Genomic DNA, 24471 nt, shown 5'->3' with positions numbered 1-24471 from the left:
CTTATCAACTTTCTATAGCCATCTAACAGAGAATATTTAAAATGTGATTTAAGGTTATCCTGTCTTATTCAAATTGTATAAACATTCTACTCACATAATTTGAATAGGACAGAATCTTTGTGACCCCATGGACACTAGTTTGCAAGTCTCTGCTATTCATGGAATTTTCCAGGCATGAATACTGGAGTGGGTTATTGTTTACTCCTCAAGGAAGTCTTCCCAACCCATGCCTCATGCATCTCCTGCACTGGGAATGTTTGGGAAGCCCCAAACATTCTACTTAGGCAAGGTCAAATGACCTGAGAGACTTACCATTTTCAAAGTTTTTTCCCTTGTATTGTACTTTCCTTGTCATTGAAAGGTCCAGACTCTCTCTACACCATATAATTTGTTTAGCATATAACACTTGTCAGTATTTAATATTATTAATTTCCTCAAAAATCAAAATCCATCTCATTCATTCCTCATTTCTTTCACTGATTAAGTTTGTTACATGCTTAGCTGGTGTCTGGGGCTGATACTCCAAAACCTTTGCCTCACACATTCAGTGGTGAAAATAATATAATGAAATAATTGCAGCCTTATGGGGAGAATGTTTGATTAAGGTCTGATGGGAGTACAGTTGAGAAAAGATGTATATCTGCCTTGGAAGTGTGAGAAATGGTGGACTTTTAGCCAGGTATCAGACAATGAGGAATGAGTAGTAGTAGCAAGAATCAAGGAAAGTGCCAGAGGACTCAAGATGCACACACAGGTGGGGTAGGAAAAAACAAAAAACATCTAAAAGTTCCCAATGGAACTTGAAGATATTCCCCAAAGTTAAGGTTTGTGTACCTATGGAAAATGGAGACATGAGCCTCAAGAAGCTGATATGGACACACACAGTTTTAAATGGTTCTATGACTGGAAATGCTATTTAAAAACAAAAGATAGAGACAAAAGCAAAGACTGGGCAAACATTGCCACTTTTATCACAGAAAATGTTTTCACAGCCACAAATGATGGGATAATCTAAGAAAATAATTACAGAAATAAAGGTGCATAGAGCACAGAGCTGGAACCAAGATGTAATTATCCAAAAAAAGAGTGATCACTAATTATTTCAAATGGGGAAGAGGAAATTATGTTCTTAAAATTCATGGGGAAAATTCATACACAAAGTTCTCTGTTCCACCATTATCCTATGAAGGGAGCCCCAGAGAAATCATCCCTGGAGGGAAAGATACACAGAGTGGAATTCCTGGTACAGAGTGTACTTATCCTGTGATGGGGAGTGGGAGGGGTAGCGGAAAGCCTAGTGGGTGTGGCCTTGCGTGACGTCCAAGATGACGTCACAAACATCAACCGTACCCAACGGCACCGTGGGCTGGACTGGCGCCAGAGACAGCTGCGTCTGGTGAGGAAGCTTGCCGTTTGTACCCCTAAGGTAAAAGCCATGGGAGCACTAAACAGTCGGATGCCCTGGAACAGAGTGGGGCATGCCCCAGATGAGCCAGGTGCCCCTGAGGGGGAGGAGGAGGCCGAGGAGGCCGAGGAGGCAGTGAAAGAGGAAGGGGAGGAGAATGAAGAGGCCAGACCCAGCACTAGTCAAGGGCGCCGCAAGCGGAAGACAGGCCCAAAAGGGCAGCTCGCAAAAGCGCCCCGCCGGAAGCGAGCAAAAGACAGTTTACAGTCCATTTATGAGACACTTTTTCTGAGAGGAGAAGGGAGTGACGTGCAGATCCGTGCCCTGGGGGAGGAGTGGAACTTGCACAAGGTCTACTTGTGCCAGTCAGGATACTTTGCTAGCATGTTCAGTGGTGCGTGGCGTGAGACATCCATGAATACTGTAGAGTTGCAGATGCCTGACGAGAACATTGATTGTGAGGCGCTACACGAGGCTTTAGGTTCCCTGTACCGAGGCTCTGTGCTCGTCCCACCCGGTCGAGTGGTCCCCATGCTGGCCACAGCCAGCATGCTGCAGCTGGACAAGCTGATTCAGCAGTGCGGAGAGATAATGAGGGAGACCATCAGTGATCAGACCGTGTGCAGCTACTACTACTCTGCTGAGAGCTACGGACTCCAGAACATCAGGGCCATGTGTCTTCAGTGGCTGCTGGACAACCTGATGACCCAGCATAGTGAGGAGTTATTGAGAGAAGTTAGCCTGGATCTCATGAAAGAGGTCATCGCCTCTTCAGACCTCTTCGTGATAGAGGTAGAGATGGATGTGTACACGATGCTGAAAAAGTGGATGTTCCTGCAGCTGCAGCCGACATGGAGAGGCCCCAGCAGAGACCTACTGCCTGACGCCAACTCGTGGTTTGCTGGGTCCAGGCAGGAGTCAGAAGGCACCCCTTTTTTGGAGACCGAGCAGGGCAGAGCCTTCGTGCCAGCATTCCAGCAGCTGCGGCTTGCCTACATAATCTGCGACCTGCCGTCAGCACTCATCATCGACCAGGATGCGCTGATCCCTGCTACCTGGCTGACCCCAGTGTACAAAGAGCAGTGGCTTGCCCTCCTCCAGGCTGAGCAGACCAGAGACCGCGGGCCCGTGGATGTCTACGTGTCCGACCTCCAGAGGACCAGCATGCGGTGCGGAGGCCAGCTCCTCAGGGATGAGCAATGCACCTGGCGGTGGGCAGGCTTCAACTTCGGCTGGGACTTGGTGGTGTGCTATGCCAACCGGCGTATCATTTTCAAGCGCAGTGCACTGAACAACTCTTGCGGTCTCGGGGTCAGCTTACTCTGGCAGAGAAAGGTCGCGTTCCGCTTGCGCCTGGCCTCTTTGGACAGGGCTGGAAGAGCCGTTTTCCGGAAGGAGACAGAATACCAGGTGCTTTCCCTGGGAAAGGATGAAGAGCTCGAGGTGATGAATCTAGAGAACGAAGATGTGGGTTTCCCCATATATGTGACCTGTAATTTCCTATACCTCCCCAGAAAGGGGCGTTTTTCTGAGTAAGGACTCCTGAAAACAAAATCTCGGAGAGGTGAGCAGCTCTTTTCCTGGGGTCAGGGCGACCAGCTTTGTCCAGATGCCAGCTCCTTCTGCGGGACCAACCTGACTTGCCCACCTCTGGTGGCCCAACTCTGTCAGTCTTTGTTGAACTGTAGCTCATAATACTTGAGATTGTCTACCTGAGCCTATGAAGAGGAGAAATTTTAAAGCTCCCCTCCCCCAACACCTTTAGAACTTATTTGTGCTGTTAATGTGGCAACCTGTCGTCCTGGTTTACCATCCATCAATGCCCCCTCCCATCATTTCTGCAAAGTCAAAGACCAGCTGACTTTAGAGAGGAGCTGTGAACCTACCTACTCTACTGCTGTTATTGAAACTCTTAAAATATGCATTTCCTTTAGCTTGATTAAATGAATGTTAAAGAAACAGTTTGGTTTCTCTTTCAGTTCGTGTGTTTAGAGCCGCTCTGCCCCACTCATTACCACCACTACTGCTAGCTTCTAGCTTCGTTTGGATTGTTTCCCTTTCCCCATTTCCATGATCTCTCACTATGTGAACACACCCAGGCTATACTGATGATCTTCTCTTTATTGATTGTTCCTCAATATTCTTAGGTTAGTTGACTTTATATCATATCTTGATGTTAGTTCGGCTTTATTTTGACTTTCCTAGCATTTTAACCCTAGAAAGACGTCTCAAATCTCATACAGCCCTATATTGGGGGTGGAGTGGAAGGCAGCAGATTGATTCTATGAAGACATCTCCGTACTAGATAGACTTTTTCTGTGGCATACAGTCATGAATTATTTATGCACCAGAATGCACTCTTGAAGCACATTGATGGCCTTTGCCCTTCAGAAACATTTGACGTTTGAATTGTACTTGGAAAGACTCTTTCCTGCTTAAAAACAGGTCTGGAAAGGAATGCTTTTGAATTATAATGGGAATTATTTGGCATCTGGAAGTGGGATCGTGAGAAGTCCACACTAGTAATCAAAAGGGTAAGATAAAGTGTTTTTGTCACAAAAGGAGAAGCACACTAGTCATGACTTGAATTTGTTAGTTTCTGATTACTGTTAACAAATTGTCACCATCCCATTCCCTCCATTGAGTCATTTTGAGGTCAAAGAATGGAAAACTCTATTTAAGAATCCATACAAATAATAAATACATGCTTGGAAAAAGTGTGATAAATTAATACAAGATGAACAAATAAAAAAAATAGTCACCAGATTTAATGTTTTGCTTAGTTGAAATCAGAATTTTCCTTACCAGTGGTTTATGTTTCTCTTCCCAATTAGATTTTATCCGTTGTCATTCAGTGAACAAATTACTTTTGACTTCATTCATTCATTCATTCCTTTTTACTCTTTAAGGAGATTTAAAAGGCTTCGTTATCCCAAACCCACATACTAGTATTAGAGTAATATTTACATGACAGTTAGTTATATGAAATGGTTCAACCAGGAAGCTGCTGTTGCATCCTTCGATGTTTGCCCTTAATTTTACATCCCCCTACCCTTTCTTGTGTTCCCTTATATTCCATATACCTAACCAACTACAAACAATAGACTTCATTTTATTTATTTTTTAAAATAACTGGGGAGAAGAGTAAGTCATGATTCAGTTGAAAGGTAAAAATTATTTTTTTTTGTAAGAATTTCAGTTTCTTTATATAAACTCTCTAAGCAATTTGAAATTACTTTTTCTTGAGCTGAATGCCAAGATGCCATTTCATCTAAACAGAGGTGTCCTCACTTAGGAAATTCAGAGACTACTTAGCTACAAGTGTACCTTGACTGAAAGATCTGCTTTTGTTTTCCTACCCAACTAGCTTTAAATCCTTAAATTGCTTGTTGCTGCTTACAATAGAAAGATGTTCAATAATGTACAAACAGTGACAGCTGAAATACACTCATTTAAACATTTAAACTCTCACAAACCCTGACTGTTGCCATTTGCCAGTTTGGGCAATTTATCCAATACCTGTCTCTATTTTTCACTTTTTTTTTTCTTTTCTTTTTGGCTGCTCAGGATGAGGAAGAAAGCTTTTCCCACCTTGATACTCATTTTGTTAGCCTCTTCGTAGAGGCATGGGGAGATGGGGAGGCAGGACAAAATGTATAGTCATGGTAATGCTATAGGAAGCCATCAAGCTAAATATCAGCAAACTAAATGCCACACTAAAGGAGATGTACCCCTATGGGATACCATGTGGTCCTTGACAATGATGAGGATTTATTCCTGTCTCTGTCTTTCCCTCTCTGTATGTCTGCCGCTCTCTGTCATCCCCTATCTCTGTCTCCATTATGTCTGTCTGCATCCCTGTCTAATTTCTATCTACCTTTGTCTTTGTCTACCTCAGTCTCTGTCTCAGACTGCCTATCTTTGTCACTCTCTGTCTCTATCTTACTGTCCATATCTTTCCGTTTCTGACAGTCTTTTGTGTCTGGGTCTCTATGTTTCTGTCTCTGTCTCTGTATTTCTCCAGTGCTTCTGTATCTGTCTGTATCTGCATCTCTCCATGTCTCTTTCTCCATCCGTCTTTGTCTTTCCTTTTCTGTCCCGATCTGTCTCTGTCTTTCTCCCTCCCCACCTTGTTTCTCTCTGACTCGCTCTCTCCATCACTATCTCTATGTCTCTTGTCTCTCTTTCAGTGTGCCTCTGTCTTTCTCTGTCTCTCAGTCTGTCTCTGTCTTTCTGTGTCAGTCAGCCTCTGCCTGTCTCCCCATCTCTGTCTGTAACCATCATTCTTTGCCTTAGTTTGAATGTGTGTCTGTTTGTCCCTGTCTGTGCCTGGCTTCCTCTTCCTCCCTGTCTCTGTCTCCATTTATTTCTACCTATCTGTTTCCATCTATTTCTACCTGTCTCTGTCTGCCCCTTTCTGTGTATCCCTTTCTACCTGTCTCTGTTGTGGGAGGAGGTATAATATCTGAGTCTGTCCATCTGTTGGGCTTTCTCAGCCTGCCCGAACAGCTATCTCTGTTTTTCTGTCAGGCTGTCCTGTCTCTGGCTGTTTCTGCATCTGGCTCTGTTGCATCTTTTGATAGTCCATCTCTGCTTCTGCCTGTCTTAAGGAGACAGGAATGAAATGTTATTACAATTCGGTAGACAAACCCTCTTCTCTCATCTTCCCTTCCAGTGGTGTCCTAAAGATAGATGCTGTAAGAAGATAAAGGTTAGCATTCGTGTTCAAAGACACAAGAGACTTAAATAAACAATGACTTATGAAGGAGAAAGCAGTGCCCCAGGGATGTAAGTGGGATGGACACAGACAGCAGACCAGTGTAAATTATGCTACTGTGGAAAGGATCTATATATAAATAGCACAAAGATGACATTGGAATTTTAATGAAAGATAAATCATGTGCTGGAAAAAGAAAACCATCTTTTTAAGAGAAAAATAAAAAAGAAGAGGGAGTGTCTAGCCACAAGGTCTACAGGAAGGTACTTGCCAAGTCTCAGCCACAGAATTTGGACATGAAACTGCCTGATGAGAGTTAAAATAGCAAAATTCACTTATTTTATATAAGCACATAACATAAGTTTAACCATGCGATTAAACTTAAACTTTTGAATTGGGGTAAGCAAACGCACACACACACACACACACACACACACACACACACACACACACACACACACACACTGAAATAAGTGGACTGAAGCAGGATCCAAGGTTTTTATGTCATCAACTGTTCAGCTAGTAACATGACTCCTAGACATTCATACACACACACACACACATATTTATATTTTATGAGCTCATATGAGGTTCCACCCTTTCCTTGTCCACTCAGCTACCTGGGCCTTGATGCCCTTCCCTTTATTCAAGATAAATCTCTTAAAAGGGGTGTGTCATCTGCCCCCTGTTGTAAGGTTTACTTGCTTGACTCCAGGAACCATCTATATGTCATAGACTCTCAAATTCATAGCCCATGCACAGACCTTTGAATTCAGACTTATAACTAACAGTCTGCCCCACCACTTGGAAATCTCAAAGGTGGTGCAATCTACAAAGGAACAAAATAGAACTTATAGTCCAGGCAACCAATTTTAATCTAAATGTAGCTTCCTTCCTCATTTGAGTAAATAAATAGAAAGACACTGATGCTGGTAAGGAGAAAATAACCAGGATGTTAGCTGAAAGTTATACTTCTTCAAGTGTTTGTGTTTCAGAAGTAAAATTTGTCTATTCATGACATTCTAAAGAAAGGTGGCAATTTTTTTTCTAGTAGGTAAGAGAACTGAAATTTACCATTATTTATTTAGACAATAGCCAATCGATATATGAACAGTCTTTGGGAATGATTTGTTCTAACAATGTAGATGAAAGTTTGGTTTAGTCTGTGAACACGTTTTCCATGTTAATTGCTATGATTAGACTCTGAGATCAGACACCAGAGGATAAATTTCACTCCACATTGTAGCAAAATTCAACTATCAAACTTGGTTTAAAGACTAGCAGGGTAATAAGATGCAGTGGAAGGAACAAAAACTATCTGGGCAAATTCAAGGTAAGATTTGAATACCCAAAAGATCCTTAATTCTCTGAGAAGTATTCATCACATAAACACACTGCATTACATTGGTGACGTCTGTCAATTATTTAAAAAAATAAAAATAGTATATGGTGATGGCAAAAATAGGAATCTACAAGCAGCTGATGGTTTTGATTAGCATGTTTGCAGTACATGGGATTTTATGAAGAGTGGTGTCTCTAAGTGAATTAAAATCGTCCAAGCAGTCACGAAGAGCGTGTTTTGGGTGAAGGCAAGTGGGTGAGTATGGTCCACCACAGGTGAGGAGACTTCCTATAGAGGTATATTCTTAAAAATGGTAGCCCCTAGTCATATGTGATTATTTAAATTGATTAAAATTAAATAAAATTTAAAATTCAGTCTCTCAGTCTCGCAGCATTTGAAGTGCTCAATGGCTACATGTAAACCAGTGGCTACTATACTGTGTGCAGCGCAGATATGGAACATTTCTATCAGTGCAGAGAATTCTGTTAGATAGTGCTGTTCTATCATCAGTCATTCCAAGTAAAATTTACATTTCTTTCTACTTCTGAATACATAGGTCACCTGGATAACCTATGTGGGGGTGGGTGATGTTTGTGGGGATGGGGAGGAGTTAGAAAAATGGAGATACAGAATGGTCACGTTTGGATTTACAGGGTCTCATCAGGGTCTTATTCGTCTCACTGTGCTTACTGAGATGTTGTGGAGGCTGGGGACAGGGCTTGAGGAAGGTTGGTAGCTACCCAAAGGAAACCCTGTGCTTTGGAATGTGAAGAATTTGGGTCTTATCTTCTGCGGCCCATATAGCATCTGACCTGGTGGTCAGGCCATCATCTCAAACTCATTGTCCAAAACTCAACCTTTGCTTTCTTTCTCCCATTCCACTATCATTAATATCTATTTTCAATATATTTTATGGTTGGTCTTTTACTGTTCATATTGTTAATATCTCCACCAGTATACCAGCCTTCTTCTCAGTCTCTAGGCCTTGAAATTGCTGGTTGAAAGGATACAAAATAAATGTCTTTGTAAACTGAAAATTACGTTAGAAATAATAGCATGTGAGGTCATTGTAAATACATTTGGATACAAGTACATAAATCAAATACATTTGAGTCTTCTGTTTTGCTTTGTCATCAGGTTTAATGTGATATGATATTTCAGTGCCTCCCAGCTAAAGACCAGCAGGAACACATTTATAGTTGAACAATTTGAGTTTATTATTCTTTGCAATGAAGGAGAACACACACAGTGAAGGAACTGTGGGCCACATAAGTACATGGGTGATAGAAAAGGGATGTTAAAAGATTTGGGCTTGGGACTTCCCTGCTAGTCCGGTGGATGAGACTTTGCCTTCCAAAGTAGGTGGTGTGGGTTTGCTCCCTGGTTGGGGAAACTAAGGTCCCATGTGTCTTGTGGCCAAAAACCAAAACATAAAAGAAAAAAAAAAAAACAGAAGCAATATGGTAACAAATTCAATAAAGACTAACTAAAGAAATAAAGGGACCACATCAAAAAAAATTTTTTTAAAGAGGTGGGCTTATTTTTGGTGATTTGGGTGAGGTTTTAAAGAAGCAGAGTTTTGATCTGGATTGGATACTGTCAGGAAGACAGGGTATTCCTATGACAGTATCTTAATAAACCTTTTGTATAGAGAGACTAGATTAGAGTGAGGTTAAAGCTGCAATTGCTGAAAACACACAAAGAAACAAAGCAAAGGGGAAAACAAAACCCCCAAACTAGCAGTCACTCATACTAGCTAGGAGAGGGATATATGGTGATTTGTACAGTGATTTTGCTTTTGTTTGTGCTTAGGGAAAAAAATCATGAAGTGGCCTTTGTTTTGTCTTAATCATGATCTCAGAGTGACAAGATCTCATGATCTCATCTGAAGTTGGCATTCCCTGAGATTTTTTTCAATGTCTAAAGAGAATAACATGGAGAATAACATGTCCTAGCCTGGATGTCAAGAGATATTTTTTAGTACCCTCTTTTGGCCACAAGCCATTAATCCATGTTATCTAGATTATCAACACTGCTCTGATTTTGATGATCAGGAATTTGTTTAGAGAATGTAGTCTGTAGTAGGACATGGGCTGGTCTCTCCTGCTCCTTTTGCCGTAGAATGCATCATTGAACACTCTGGTGTGACACGGGCTGTGCAATAGCATTTAAGACTCCAGACAGGATGCACTGGCCAACTGCAAAACAAGTAATCAAACGAAACACAGTGATTATTAGTCCTTGAAACAAGACTTGAAGTCAAGGGCTTGGGTTATAAAAACCAGGCAATGAATCCAGCTGGGTTCACCTTTGAGCACCACATGACTTTTGTCAGAATCAAAGACAAGTTTTGGACCACCCTTGCTAGCTATTATTTTCCCTAATGTGAGAATAGCAAGTCACAAAGCCTATATGAATAGGGAGTCAGTTATTCTTTGTGTATGTGTGTGTGTGTGTGTTTTAGTCACTCAGTCATGTCTGACTCTTTGCAACCTCATGGACTATAGCCCACGAGGCTCCTCTGTCAATGGTATTCTTCAGGCAAGAATACTGGAGTGGGTTGCCATTCCCTTCTCCAGGGGATCTTCCCGACCCAGGGACTGAACCCAGGTCTCCTGCATTGCAGGCAGATTCTTTACCATCTGAGACACCAGAGAAGCCCTTCCTGGTGAGTTTTTAAAAGAAATTGGTTTGACTGTTACTGGATAATCCCCTCTCTAACCACTCCCCCCTCCCCCACCAGTTTCTGGGAAACAAGATCTGCTGGAATGTTTAGTTTAACATATCACCAAGTCTCTAGCAACTATCCTGAACACACAAGATAAGTTAGCATATGCCATATGGGTGTTATATAAGATGTTACATAACAAATAGTACCTCATTGTGGCACGGCCTTTATCAGCAGAATAAGCATCATTTATCACAACTAGAGAAAGCCGATTTTGTGTTCCTCAGGGTAAGTGATGTATTTAGCAGAACTTCCCTTGTGTGGCTCAGCTGGTAAAGAATCCACCTGCGGTGCAGGAGACCTGGGTTCGATCCCTGGGTTGGGAAGATCCCCTGGAGAACGGAAAGACTACCCACTCCAGTATTCTGGCCTGGAGAAATCCATGGACTGTATAGTCCATGGGGTCGCAAAGAGTCGAACACGACTGAGTGACTTTCACTTTCACTTTCAATCAGTTTCACAAAGCAGGCTGACTATCATGAACAAATGGAATACCATGAGCAAATTTGACTATCAGGGTCAGGGTGGCCCCAATAATGGAGCCTACTCTTGATTGAGTAGGACTCGCCGATAGGATTATAATGACCTCTGCAGGAGTATTTTGCTGAGATGAGGTCAGTGTCCAGTTTTTAACGTCTGGAGGTTGGGATTAATGCTCTAAGGGAAACTGACAAATAGCATTTGTTTCTTTTGTCAGCAGGGTGTGATGGGGAATGTCAGATGTTTTTCCTTAAGTGGCAGAAGGAGACCACTGGAGTTAAAAAATAATACAATAAAAATAAGGGGAGCTCATAGTAATGTGCTGGAAGACATCAGAATGTAATGGTAGGCAACAGTATTAGTAAAAGGGGAGGAAAAGTTCCCAGAGAATCAGAAAATTAATGTTATTCTGTCATCTTGGGGAGGAATCTGTCTACTTTCTGAAGTCAGTGACACCTGGAAAGCTGCTAAGAATCCTCAATTTAAGGTCTTCAGATGGAGTGGATACCCAGCATCCAGGGGGATGTGTTGAGGAACAACTCAAGGATCAGCACTCTGGAGTTTTAGTGATGTTAGTTGTTAATAGTACCTGGTAAACTTTTTTCTTTCTTTCTTTCTTTTTTTAACCTAGGCTCAAGGGCAGATTTTTCTGATGCTTATTTCAGAAGACCAAGGAGTCTCCAGGTTGAAGATCATGGAAAGGCTGTTTAGGTGAGTGTTTGGGAGATTTGCTCATATATCTGTGTGATAAAGCTGGAAGTGTTGTATGAGTGCTTTCAATTAATTAATCTTATCAGCTTGTAAAAATGGTAGAATCAAAAATTGCGGATGAGATTCCCAAGTATATGGGCTGGCCTCATGTGAATTAATAAGTAGATAAACTATGAGTCCCAGATGGGGTTGATCTTACATACATTAAAGTTAATGGTAATATTTGAGGCCATGGAAAACTGTCCAAGGGCTTTACCAACTTTAGTTTTAGCATTCCATATTTATTATGGAATACATTTGCAATATAGAAATGATCAGTCTATTTCTGTTTAACTTTGATAGATTGAGAAAATTATTTCATCTGAGTTTTAAAATAAAGTAATTCAAATTAATTTGGTATAACAAAAACATCTACCATATTCATAATGATTACTTCTTTTCTTATTCCTAATATCTTCTACTTCTCTCTCTCTCTCTCAATAACTGTTGCTGTACATTTATCAGTTTCTTTTGCAATCCCTAGCAACAAGCTAGGTTTGTTTGAATCTAGTTTGAAGCAAGTTTGGTCTGCTTGAACTTCTTTATGGATTTTTTGTTTTGTTTTGTTTTCTCTTTAATTTTGGTAAATGTTCCTTCTACTTTCTTGCATTCATTCTGTTATTCTAATTTCATATTTTGGTTGCTTAGCTCATTAATTTGTGGTTTTTCTTCTTTTCTAATAAGCATTTGGTGTTATAAATGTCCCTCAAACTACCACTTTCGTGTATCCCACAAGATTTTATAGGTGCTATTTTCATTATCATTTGGTTGTAATATTTCCTAATTTCTATTATGATTAATAATTACTATTTATCCCTTGTTGGTCATATGTATCATTTGATTCTGGTCATATCTTTTCTTTTTAATGTTCCTACCCTAAGTCGTTTGTTTCTGTTTTCCCTTGGGTTATTATTTTTTTAACTCAATTGCACTGTGTTCAGAGAGCATTGTTTTATGCTTGAAAATTGCTGACATATATTTGTGGACTAGTGAATGATCATCTTTTCTAAATGTTCCATTTGTGCTCCCAAAGAATATATATTCTCTAATCTTTGGACCTAGTATTCTATACCTGCTCATTAGAACAAGATTTAATAGGGTTCTTCAAATCTCCCTTATCATTGCTAATAGTTATTGTTTTCTTAATTGATCAGTGTTAGCGAGTTAAGTCGCTCAGTCGTGTCCGACTCTTTGCGACCCCATGGACTGTAGCCTACCAGGCTCCTCTGTCCATGGTGTTTTCCAGGCAATAGTACTGGAATGGATTGCCATTTCCTTCTCCAGGGGATCTTCCCAACCCAGGGATTGAACCTGGGTCTCCCGCATTGTAGAAAGACGCTTTACCATCTGAGCCATCAGTTACTGAGAGATATACTAAAAGTTCCTACTCTATGAATCTGCCAATTTCAGTGAATTTTTGCCATATGTATATTTGAGCCTTCAGAATTATAATCACAGTAATTAGCCCTGAATCCCTGCTTTTAATCATTTAAGAGCTGAAAGTCCACAACTGCTTCCTTTTAACCTTTTCGTGCCCTCCTCTTTTTAAGATCATATGGCTCCATTTTGAATTTTTCCTAGTAATCTCTATTTTGCAGTTGTTTCTGTCATCTTATTTCTGCTTCCTATTGATTGGGGTTATTTTTTTTCCTATGCTTCTTATGTATTATTCTCTTTTATCTGTTTTCCATCGGATCGATTGAGTTTCTGTCAGATGGATTGAGTGTCCTTTAGTACTGTATTTCCTCTAGTGAGTTGGGAATAATGTATCCTATTTCTATTTGTCAAGTTCACCAGTGATGTTTTATCGTGCTCTCCAAAGTTGCCAAGTCAAGTGTGATGCTATGAGTAAAGAGTTGTTCATAGACTGCTTTATGCTTACCCAGTGTTCCTTAGGGCAAAATTCAAGACATCAACAGAATCTATTGAACATCACGACAATGATTTAAATCCAGTTGTTTTGATTTGGAGGTGGAAGGGTTGTAGTAGAGCAGGGAAATGACATTTACTGAACAGCTTTAATATTCCAAGCACTTCATGTGCATTTTTCTCATTTGACCCTTGCAAACACCATACTTGGTATGCATTCTTATATCCTCATTTGAAATGAGAAAAGTGAGAATCAGAGAGGTTAAGTAACCTTTCCCTTACATTAGCTAATAATTTCTGGAGTGAATCTAGGTCCCTTTGATGGTAAACTTCAGGGGTTTTCCAATATTCCACACTGTCTTCAAAGGTAGAAACATAAAATGGAGCCACCTGCAGCTTCTCATATTGAATAAGTTAAACTTATGAGGTCCGGGGCTGTGTTCAACCCCAGCAAAGGGACCATTTATCTGTCTTACAACTCAGTTTTTCTTTTTCCCTCAGAATTGGCACTGCCACACAACTGCAGATAACCCATCTTCCATCGATTTTCACAGAAAAGAGAAAACTTATGTTTTACACCTTTCATGGGTTATATGCCATCACTTGGTCCACCTTTACCTGCTACCTGTTGAAGTCTTGCTTCCTTAGAGAGACAGAGAGATGGTCTCTAGTGATTGCAACATGTACAGATACAAGAAGTATATACACAAATAGTGTGCAAGTTCTTGAATATTCACAAATACCTATTTCTTCATCAGTGTTTTGCCTTCTTCCCAAAAGTTCATCTTAAGTCATTCACCTAACATCCTTGCTTAGCAAACCACTTCCCACCTGCTCACACCACACACACACACACACTGGGGGAGGGGGCAAAAAGCCATGGGTCCCATATCTGCAAAGTAAGGTAAAGAAAATTAGAGACAACACAAAATAATTCTGACATGTAGTAGGTACTCAATACAGTGGAAATTTGTTCATCATCTTTATTATAACATTGTTAATGGAAATATTGCATTTTTGTGTACTCTTTCTACATTGAGAATCACAATGTAAATTTTTCCTTCCAACCACCAAACACAATTTAGAAAACTCAAGAGGGGTAGGAAACTCTATTGTCTTTACAGATATTTTTACTCTTTCTGCTGTTCCCTTTTCCTTTCTGACAATTCCTACTTTTATTCTTTAATTTCTGTTTCAGGAACTTCCTTTAGTCCTTTTTTTTTATTTGAAGTAGGTCTGCTGGCAACAAATTCTCTTAGTTTAGTTTTTCTTCATCTGAGAATGTGTTTATATTTCCCCTTCATTCCTGAAAGTTATTTTTACCAGTTATGATTTTCTGGGAAGACAGTTCATTTATGTCAGCGCTTGAGAAATGTTATACCACTTCCTTCAGGCCTCCATGGCTTCTGATGAAAAATCCACTGAGAGACATTTTTTTATAGTCTCACAGTTCTCTGAGGCTCTGTTCATCTTTGTTTCCAGTTTATTTTCTCTCTCTTAGTTGGACTGGGTAATTTCTATTGTTCTGACTTTAAGCTCGGAGTCTTTCCTTTTTCCTCTCCATTTTGCTACTGAATCCATGCATTGAGTTGTTAACTGACTTTCACAAATATTTTTTCAGTTCTAAAATTTCCATTGGTATCTTCTTTGTATCCTCTATAAACTTTGCTGACTCTCCCTATTCTTTTTCATTTTTTCAACTGTTAATAAGTCCTCATTGAAGCATTTTAATGATAGCTGCTTTAAAATCCTTGTCAGGTAATTCTAACATCTGTGCCATTTTGGTGCTGGCATCAGTTGATTGTCTTTCCCATTCAAGTTGAGCTTTTACTGGTTTTTGGCATGATGAATGATTTTCGATTTTATCCTTCCTGGACATTTTGGTTGATTTGAGAGTCTGGGTATTATTCAATTCTTCTGTTTTAGCAGACTTCCTCTGACACTGTACCAGCAGATGAAGGCAGGAGTGGAAGTCCAGGTTCCCCACTTAGGCCTGTGTTTATACCATGGGGGAGGGAGATGCCTCTGGCACTGCTCCCCATCTGGCCTGCACTGAAAGCGCATGGCATGCAGAGGGCTTGTTACCCCTGGGAAGTTGTATTTATTTCCTATTGTTACAGCAAGCAGGTAGCTAGGCATGAGAAGAGAAATGGGGGGCAGGGGCCAGGTGGCAGGAAACCATACATCTTGTAAACAGCGGGGGTCCATGGGCAGACAGAGGGAAGCAGGAACCTTCAGACAGAAGGGAGACCACACATTTTGGGTGGTAAGGATCTGAGTAGCAGACAAAGAAAGCTGGGGAACTGTGGGAATCTCCTGCATCCCAATGGAAACTTTCCCTCATCTGTGCTCTCATTACAATAAGATTAGCCTTACAGATAAGAAGTACTCACCATGTACCGACACATGACACTTCTAATCTAAGCTAAATGGGAACAGAAATCACTTCTCATCTTGGAAAAATGGAGCTGGGATGGAAGTCAAGGAAGTCAACTCCCAAACCCCTCCTTCTCTAGACAATATTCTGCCACTTCACTTGCTTACCCCTCAGAACAGGCTTGCCAATGAGGCCCAGGGCAGCATCTCTTCACTTGTTTGCCCGCTCTCCCTCTGAGAATGTATCTTTGCTTAAATACACTTTCACTTTACTTTCTTAACCTCTCTGCTTCTGGTAGGGGAAATACGCTGACTGAAACCGTCCACCCTGGCCAGGCACCATAGTAACCATTCACGTGAGTTATTTTAAGACAGGAGGTCCTATTAAGGAACACGAAACTGATAAACCACCACCAACTGGAAGAGTTCAGGAAAAGTCAAAAGGAGATGCCACATGTCCTACCACCTCCCAGAACCCTCCTCGCTGGGATCCATCTTGGCTGAACAACACGTGTGCCCCCAGGAAAGATCTTGAGTCAGAATGATTGGCCAGAGACAACACAGAAACTAATCCCATTACCATAAAAAGTGGCAGGACAGTTCTCCTGGGTTCCCTTACCCTACTGCTCGCCACCCAGGTGCCCCTTCCCAGTAAAGTCTCTTGTTTTGTCAGCATGTGTGTTTCCTTGGACAATTCATTTCCGAGTGTTAGATAAGAGCCCACTCTCGGGTCCTCAAAGGGGTCCCCCTTCCAGCAACAACTGGCAATCATGAAGGGACCCCTGTTTAGTGTGGCTGACATCCTGACCACTCAGGGTACTCAAGAACCAGGTCACCTGCTGACGGATCAGACACAGCGGCCACAACCGGGACCCCTTTGTCCCTGATCTCTTTCCTGAACAACGGCTGGAGTGTCCTGACCAGATAAGGAATAAGACACTTTATTGACTTCCCTGCCCCTTCCTTTTTTTTTTCTCCTTCTCTCATCCCTCTTTTCAACCCCTCCTGTCCTACTTTTCTTTTCTTCTCCCCCAGTATTGGACTCAGGAGTCTGATTGAAGGGCCTCAGCCTGAACTGAGGATCACAGCCTGATCACCTCCAGTTGGCAGAGAACTCGAATTCTGGTTCTGGTCTGATATGGCCTGATTTCTGGTTTTTGGTAGGGCCGAGTTCCAGTCCTCCTTTCCTGGAAGCCCAGGAGAAAATTCCCATAACATCTGGGCATCTGCAGGTGGCAAGACGACTGTAAGGCCACTCCCTCTTTTTTTTCTTGTCCCCTCCCAACCCTAACCGTTTTTTTTTTTCTCTCCCCTCCTCCTCTTTCAACCTGTCCTCTTTCCCTCCCTCTGAAGACCCAAGGTATTTCTATTTGCTCTGTCTATCGATACTCAGGCCTGAAGTTTTGAGTCTTTGTGAGAGATTTTCTGAGAGACCATGATCTCTCCTCCCCATAAATTGTGCTTTTTGTTCTTGGGGAGATAATCGGGCAATAGGAGCCCTCCATCAGGTGCCCTATTTCTATAAACTCAGCCATTTGATTGTTCATTTGGCCAAGTGCTTCAAATGGAAGTGATTGATGGGGCTCAGTATAGTCGCACCTGGTCTTGGGTGAAAGTTAATACCCTAGACATATGTCTACCTTTTGGGGCCAGCCCTACAGCCCCTCTGATTGTGCTTACTGCTGAGCATTTCCTTTGGCTCATGGACAACCAGGTGATCTGGGGCCAAGAGAGAGCTTGCAACCTCTCTAGAGTCAGATATTTGACAGAGGAGGCAAAAACATACAATGGAGAAAAGACACTCTCTTCAACAAGTGGTTCTGGGAAAACTGGTCAGCTATGTGTAGAAGAATGAAATTAGAACACTTTCTAACATCATATACAAAAATAAACTCAAGATGGATTAAAGATCAGAAACTATAAGATCAGAATGGGAGAAAATAATAGCAAATGAAGCAATGGACAAACAACTAATCTCAAAAATATACAAGCAACTCCTGCAGCTTAATTCCAGAAAAATAAATGACCCAGTCAAAAAATGGGCCAAAGAACTAAATAGACATTTCTCCAAAGAAGACATACAGATGGCTAACAAGCACATGAAAAGATGCTCAACATCACTCATTATCAGAGAAATGCAAATCAAAACCACAATGAGGTACCATTTCACGCCAGTCAGAATGGCTGCGATCCAAAAGTCTACAAGCAATAAATGCTGGAGAGGGTGTGGAGAAAAGGGAACCCTCTTACACTGTTGGTGGGAATGTAAAATAGTACAGCCACTACGGAGAACAGTGTGGAGATTGCTTAAAAAACTGGAAATAGAACGGCCTTATGACCCAGCAATCCCACTGCTGGGCATACATACCAAGGAAACCAGAACTGAAAGAGACACGTGTACCCCAATGTTCATCGCAGCACTTTTTATAATAGCCAGGACATAGAACCAACCTAGATGTCCATCAGCAGACGAATGGATAAGAAAGCTGTGGTACATATACACAATGGAGTATTACTCAGCCATTAAAAAGAATACATTTGAATCAGTTCTAATGAGATGGATGAAACTGGAGCCTATTATACAGAGTGAAGTAAGCCAGAAAGAAAAACACCAATACAGTATACTAACACATATATATGGAATTTAGAAAGATAGTAATGATAACCCTGTATGCGAGACAGCAAAAGAGACACAGATGTATAGAACAGTCTTTTGGACTCTGTGGGAGAGGGAGAGGGTGGGATGATTTGGGAGAATGGCATTGAAACATGTATAATATCATATATGAAACGAATCACCAGTCCAGGTTCAATGCATGACACTGGATGCTTGGGGCTGGTGTACTGAGACAACCTAGAGGGATGGTACGGGGAGGGAGGAGGGAGGAGGGTTCAGGATGGGGAACACGTGTTTATCTGTGGTGGATTCATGTTGATGTATGGCAAAACCAATACAATATTTTAAAGTAATTAACCTCTGATTAAAATAAATTTATATTTAAAAAAAAAACAAATTCAGTAAACAATTCCTGGAGAGGATATTAAAATAAATTTGCTGTACTATTCCTGAGGTCTAGACTGCCTTTTGTTTCATATAAAGTAATCTTTCAAATTGAAAAACAAAAAGAAACTATAAGATCAGAAACTATAAAACTCTTAAAGGAAAACATAGGCAGAAACTGACATAAATCACAGCAAAATCCTCTATGACTCACCTCCTAGAGTAATGGAAATAGAAACAAAAATTAAAAAATGGGACCTACTTATGCACAATGAAGGAAACTATAAGCAAGGTGAAAAGACAACCCTCAGAATGAGAGAAGATCAGTTCAGTTCAGTCGCTCAGTCGTGTCTGACTCTTTGCGACCCCATGAATCGAAGCACGCCAGGCCTCCCTGTCCATCACCAACTCCCGGAGTTCACTCAGATTCACGTCCATCGAGTCAGTGATGCCATCCAGCTATCTCATCCTTTGTCGTCCCCTTCTCCTCCTGCCTCCAATCCCTCCCAGCATCAGAGTCTTTTCCAATGAGTCAACTCTTTGCATGAGGTGGCCAGAGTACTGGAGTTTCAGCTTTAGCATCATTCCTTCCACAGAAATCCCAGGGCTGATCTCCTTCAGAATGGACTGGTTGGATCTCCTTGCAGTCCAAGGGACCCTCAAGAGTCTTCTCCAACACCACAGTTCAAAAGCACCAATTCTTCAGCACTCAGCCTTCTTTACAGTCCATCTCTCACATCCATACATGACCACAGGAAAAACCATAGCCTTGACTAGATGGACCTTAGTCGGCAAAGTAATGTCTCTGCTTTTGAATATGCTATCTAGGCTGGTCATAACTTTCCTTCCAAGGAGTAAGCGTCTTTTCATTTCATGGCTGCAGTCACCATCTTCAGTGATTGTGGAGCCCCCTAAAATAAAGTCTGACACTGTTTCCACTGTTTCCCCATCTATTTCCCATGAAGTGATGGGACCAGATGCCACGATCTTTGTTTTCTGAATGTTGAGCTTTAAGCCAACTTTTTCACGCTCTTTCACTTTCATCAAGAGGCTTTTTAGTTCCTCTTCACTTTCTGCCATAAGGGTGGTGTCATCTGCATATCTGAGGTTACTGATATTTCTCCCAGAAATCTTGATTCCAGCTTGTGTTTCTTCAAGTCCAGCATTTCTCATGATGTACTCTGCATATAAGTTAAATAAGCAGGGTGACAATATACAGCCTTGACATACTCCTTTTCCTATTTGGAACCAGTCTGTTGTTCCATGTCCAGTTCTAACTGTTGCTTCCTGACCTGCATACAGATTTCTCAAGAGGCAGGTTAGGTGGTCTGATATTCCCATCTCTTTCAGAATTTTCCACAGTTTATTGTGATCCACACAGTCAAAGGCTTTGGCATAGTCAATAAAGCAGAAATAGATGTTTTTCTGGAACTCTCTTGCTTTTTCCATGATCCAGTGGATATTGGCAATTTGATCTCTGGTTCTTCTGCCTTTTCTAAAACCAGCTTGAACATCAGGAAGTTCACGGTTCACGTATTCCTGAAGCATGGCTTGGAGAATTTTGAGCATTACTTTACTAGCATGTGAGATGAGTGCAATTGTGTGGTAGCTTGAGCATTCTTTGGCATTGCCTTTCTTAGGGACTGGAATGAAAACTGACCTTTTCCAGTCTTGTGGCCACTGCTGAGTTTTCCAAATGTGCTGGCATATTGAGTACAGCACTTTCACAGCATCTTCTTTCAGGATTTGAAATAGTTCAACTGGAACTGCATCACCTCCACTAGCTTTGTTCGTAATGATGCTTTCTGAGGCCCACTTGACTTCACATTCCAGGATGTCTAGCTCTAGATGAGTGATCACACCATCGTGATTATCTGGGTCATGAAGATCTTTTTTGTACAGTTCTTCTGTGTATTCCTGCCACCTCTTCTTAATATCTTCTGCTTCTGTGAGGTCCAGACCATTTCTGTCCTTTATTGAGCCCATCTTTGCATGAAATGTTCCCTTGGTATCTCTAATTTTTTTGAAGAGATCTCTAGTCTTTCCCATTCTGTTCTTTTCCTCTATTTCTTTGTATTGATCACTGAAGAAGGCTTTCTTATCTCTTCTTGCTATTCTTTGGAACTCGGCATTCAGATGCTTATATCTTTCCTTTTCTCCTTGGCTTTTTGCCTCTCTTCTTTTCACAGCTATTTGTAAGGATTCCCCAGACAGCCATTTTACTTATTTGCATTTCTTTCCCATGGGGATGGTCCTGATCCCTGTCTCCTGTACAATGTCACCAACCTCATTCCATAGTTCATCAGGCACTCTATCTATCAGATATAGGCCCTTAAATCTATTTCTCACTTCCACTGTATAATCATAAGGGATTTGATTTAGGTCATACCTGAATGGTCTAGCGGTCTTCCCTGCTTTTTTCAATTTAAGTCTGAATTTGGTAATAAGGAGTTCATGATCTGAGCCACAGTCAGCTCCTGGTCTTGTTTTTGTTGACTGTATAGAACTTTTCCATCTTTTGCTGCAGAGAATATAATCAATCTGATTTTGGTGTTGACTTTTCTTGACAAAGCATAAAATAATAAAGATTGATAATAGATTTAGATTTACTAGTAATAGTAAAAAGAACTCAATTCAGATTCTTTCCTGAAAGTTTTAAAAACATAATTATCAATATAGATTTGTATATTTATTTTCATATGACCATGCTACTCCTATCTTCAGTCTCCTCCATTTTACTATCTTTACCAGCAAATTCAATTCCCAATTAGAAATGTAGTTCCCTCCTAGTACTTGAGATCCTTTCCTTGATATTGGACATCTGGCAGCGTTATTGTATCCAACCATTCTAGCGAAATGCTATGGCGCAATCTATCACCTTAGCATCTTTCAGAGTACTAAAATGATTAGTCTGCTACTATTTCTCCCTCTACTTAGTTAACACTTACTATATTGAATAGTTACTGTAAAAGGCTAAGCACAGTAAGAAGATAGAAATAACAGTAAGGCCTCTGCCATTGAGAAATCTGCTGTCCATTTGTGGAAAAAAGAATTATATTGAAATAAGTAATTTAACAGACCATATTGATAAGCAAATACACACACACACACACACACACACACCCCAACACACACACACACACCCCAACACACACACACACACACACCCACACCCACACACACACACCCCAACACACACACACACACACACACACACACACACACACACACACACACACACACACACACACACACACACACACACACACACACACACACACACACACACACCCAAGCAGGGAAAGAAATTTTAGAGTAAGAAACAGATAGAGGAAGTATGTAGGTATTTTAATTCAGAGTTAATAAATGAGGCCAGTGGTTCTGAAACATCTATTTGCTTAAGAATGATCATTTGAAAGGTAGCTAAGCTTAATGGTTAATTAAGGGCTTGAATCATGGGGGCAGACTTCTCAATATAAAGCCCAATTTTGGTAATGATTAGTTGTAAGAACATGAAGTCATGACTTTTCTCTTATCCTTATTTTTCATCAGCAGTGAATAGAGAAAAACAGTATTTTTTTGGAGGGAGGTAAGGTGGTGGTTACTATGAGGAATAAGTAAGTTAATTTTTTAAAAAAAAGCTTAAAAGAGTACTCGACCCACTGTAAGCACTTGATAAATCTTAATATTATAATCAGTATTATTGGAGCATTTGTTCAAAATGTAAATTTCTTAGATCCCACCCTCAGAGTATTCTGATTCAATAAGTGTAGGACAGTGCCCAGCAATTTTCATTTTTTATCATGCTGCCAGATGGCTGACACAGATGATACAGAAGCACTTTTGATAAAAATTAGGTTAGACAGAAGCAGAATTAAGAATGACAAGTTGTAGAGCATGTTTTGCAAATTTCACTGTTTGCTACCCCTTTGTGTTATAAACCCCTTCGAGAAGTTAAGGAAAGTAAGTGTCCTTTAAAAAAATAAACACGTATTTGCAAACACTCACAATTTTGCATATGATCTCACCTAACTTATAAGCCTCCTGAAGTTTGTTGATGAGTTCCTAAGAAACTAACAGAAGAGGGTATTTGGGAGGAAGGATTCCCAAAGTTCCTGGTTAAGAGGCCATGAAATACTTCATACCCACAAGGATGGCTACAATCAAAAAGACAAATGGAGTAAAACAAGGTTGGTGAGGATTTTTATTTTATTTTATATTTAATTTTACTTTTTGGCAAGGAACTAGAAATCTCATTCATTGGTAGTGGGAATGTAAAATGATGTATCCACTCTGGAAAATGGCTTGGCAGTTCCCCAAAGTGTTAAATATTATAAAGTTACCATATAACCCAGCAATTCCACTCCAAATACAATATATCCCCAAGAAAAAGAAAATGTATATTCCTATAATGGCATTATTCATAATACTCCAAAAGGGGAGACAATGCAAATGTCCATCAACCAATGGGTGGATAAATAACTGTTTTACATACCTATACAATGGAATATTTGTTAATAAAAAGACACTTGTTACAACATAGATGAACCTTGAAAACATGCTAAGTGAAAGAAATCAGTCACAAAAGACCACATATTATATAATTCCATTTATATAAAATGCCCTGAATATGCAAATCCTTAATGACAGAAAGTAGATTAGTAGTTGTTACCTAGGACTAAGGGGAGAGAAAAAGAAGAAAATAAGAGTGACTGCTAACAGAAAAGGGTTTCTTTTTGTGGTGATGATGAATATGTTATAAATTCCGAGTGTGGTGATGGTTTGCACAATGCTGTGAATATACTAAAAACAATTGAATTTACACTTTAAATGGGTGAATTTCATGGTATATAAATTATCTCTCAATAGAGATGTTGGGCAAAAAGGAAGAAACCATGAAACAGACTGATTATGACAGAGCCCCAGACTAGGGGGAAAAAAGGGATTAAGAGTGAAGAGAGGTTAAGGTGAGAGAATGCAGGCTTGGAAGTCATCTGGATATTGATGACAGGTGAAACGTTAAACTGACTCTTATATAACAGGGCCTGAAAAACTGAGAAAATAGGGCCCAGAGGGATTCCTACACTTCCTCTGAGGAAAGCCAGAGAAGTCAAAACTACTTGAAAATGGAATAAAATATATAGCATTGTCACAAAAGTCAAGGAGGAATTTTAAGGCGAGGTCATCAGAGGTAATGTCAAAAATCATGATATTAAAATACTTACTATTAATCAGATTGAAATATTTGTCTGTAACTGTGGAATCTTAACCCAAAATTGTTAACAATTTTATTCTCCCTACTCATGTACTTAGGTAACTTTGAAAAAAGAAAAGAGTGATGACATCTTTTAGTAGTGAAGGTAAATACACAGTATGAGTTTACTTGCTACTACAAAATAAACACTACTGAGCTAAACCCAAATAGATTATATCCCAAGTGAGCTGATAATACAGAAATTCAGTCACATACCTATGTTTAAACATGTAAAACCCAATTTCAATACTTTTGAAATTTCAAATCTAATTTGCAACATATTGGTGTGTGGTAAAATGTAAAAACACATCTTTTTTAAGCCACCAAGAAATACCAAACTTTGAATTATATTTTAAAATAAGTAGAACTCTGCTTTAAATCTTAGTTATATTTATATAAAAATCAGACTGCCATGAATTGGATGTACTTACCTGTGTGAGTACTTTGAAAATTAAAAGTACACACAAAGAGTTAGCATTTAACACTATCAGATTTCCAAAATAAGTGAATTCATAATCTAAAACAAAATACTTATATCTTTAGAAGATA

At 40.3% G+C, this 24471-nt stretch overlaps 1 pseudogene; it reads left to right on the top strand.

The window, feature by feature from the left end:
- Positions 1-1435: 1435 nt before the first annotated feature.
- Positions 1436-2941, top strand: LOC138071774 (germ cell-less protein-like 1 pseudogene; annotated as a pseudogene).
- Positions 2942-24471: the final 21530 nt, after the last annotated feature.

This window comes from Capricornis sumatraensis, chromosome X, assembly GCF_032405125.1.
Source record: "Capricornis sumatraensis isolate serow.1 chromosome X, serow.2, whole genome shotgun sequence".
Taxonomy (NCBI): Eukaryota; Metazoa; Chordata; class Mammalia; order Artiodactyla; family Bovidae; genus Capricornis; species Capricornis sumatraensis.
This window is presented reverse-complemented; position numbering and strand designations above follow the sequence as displayed.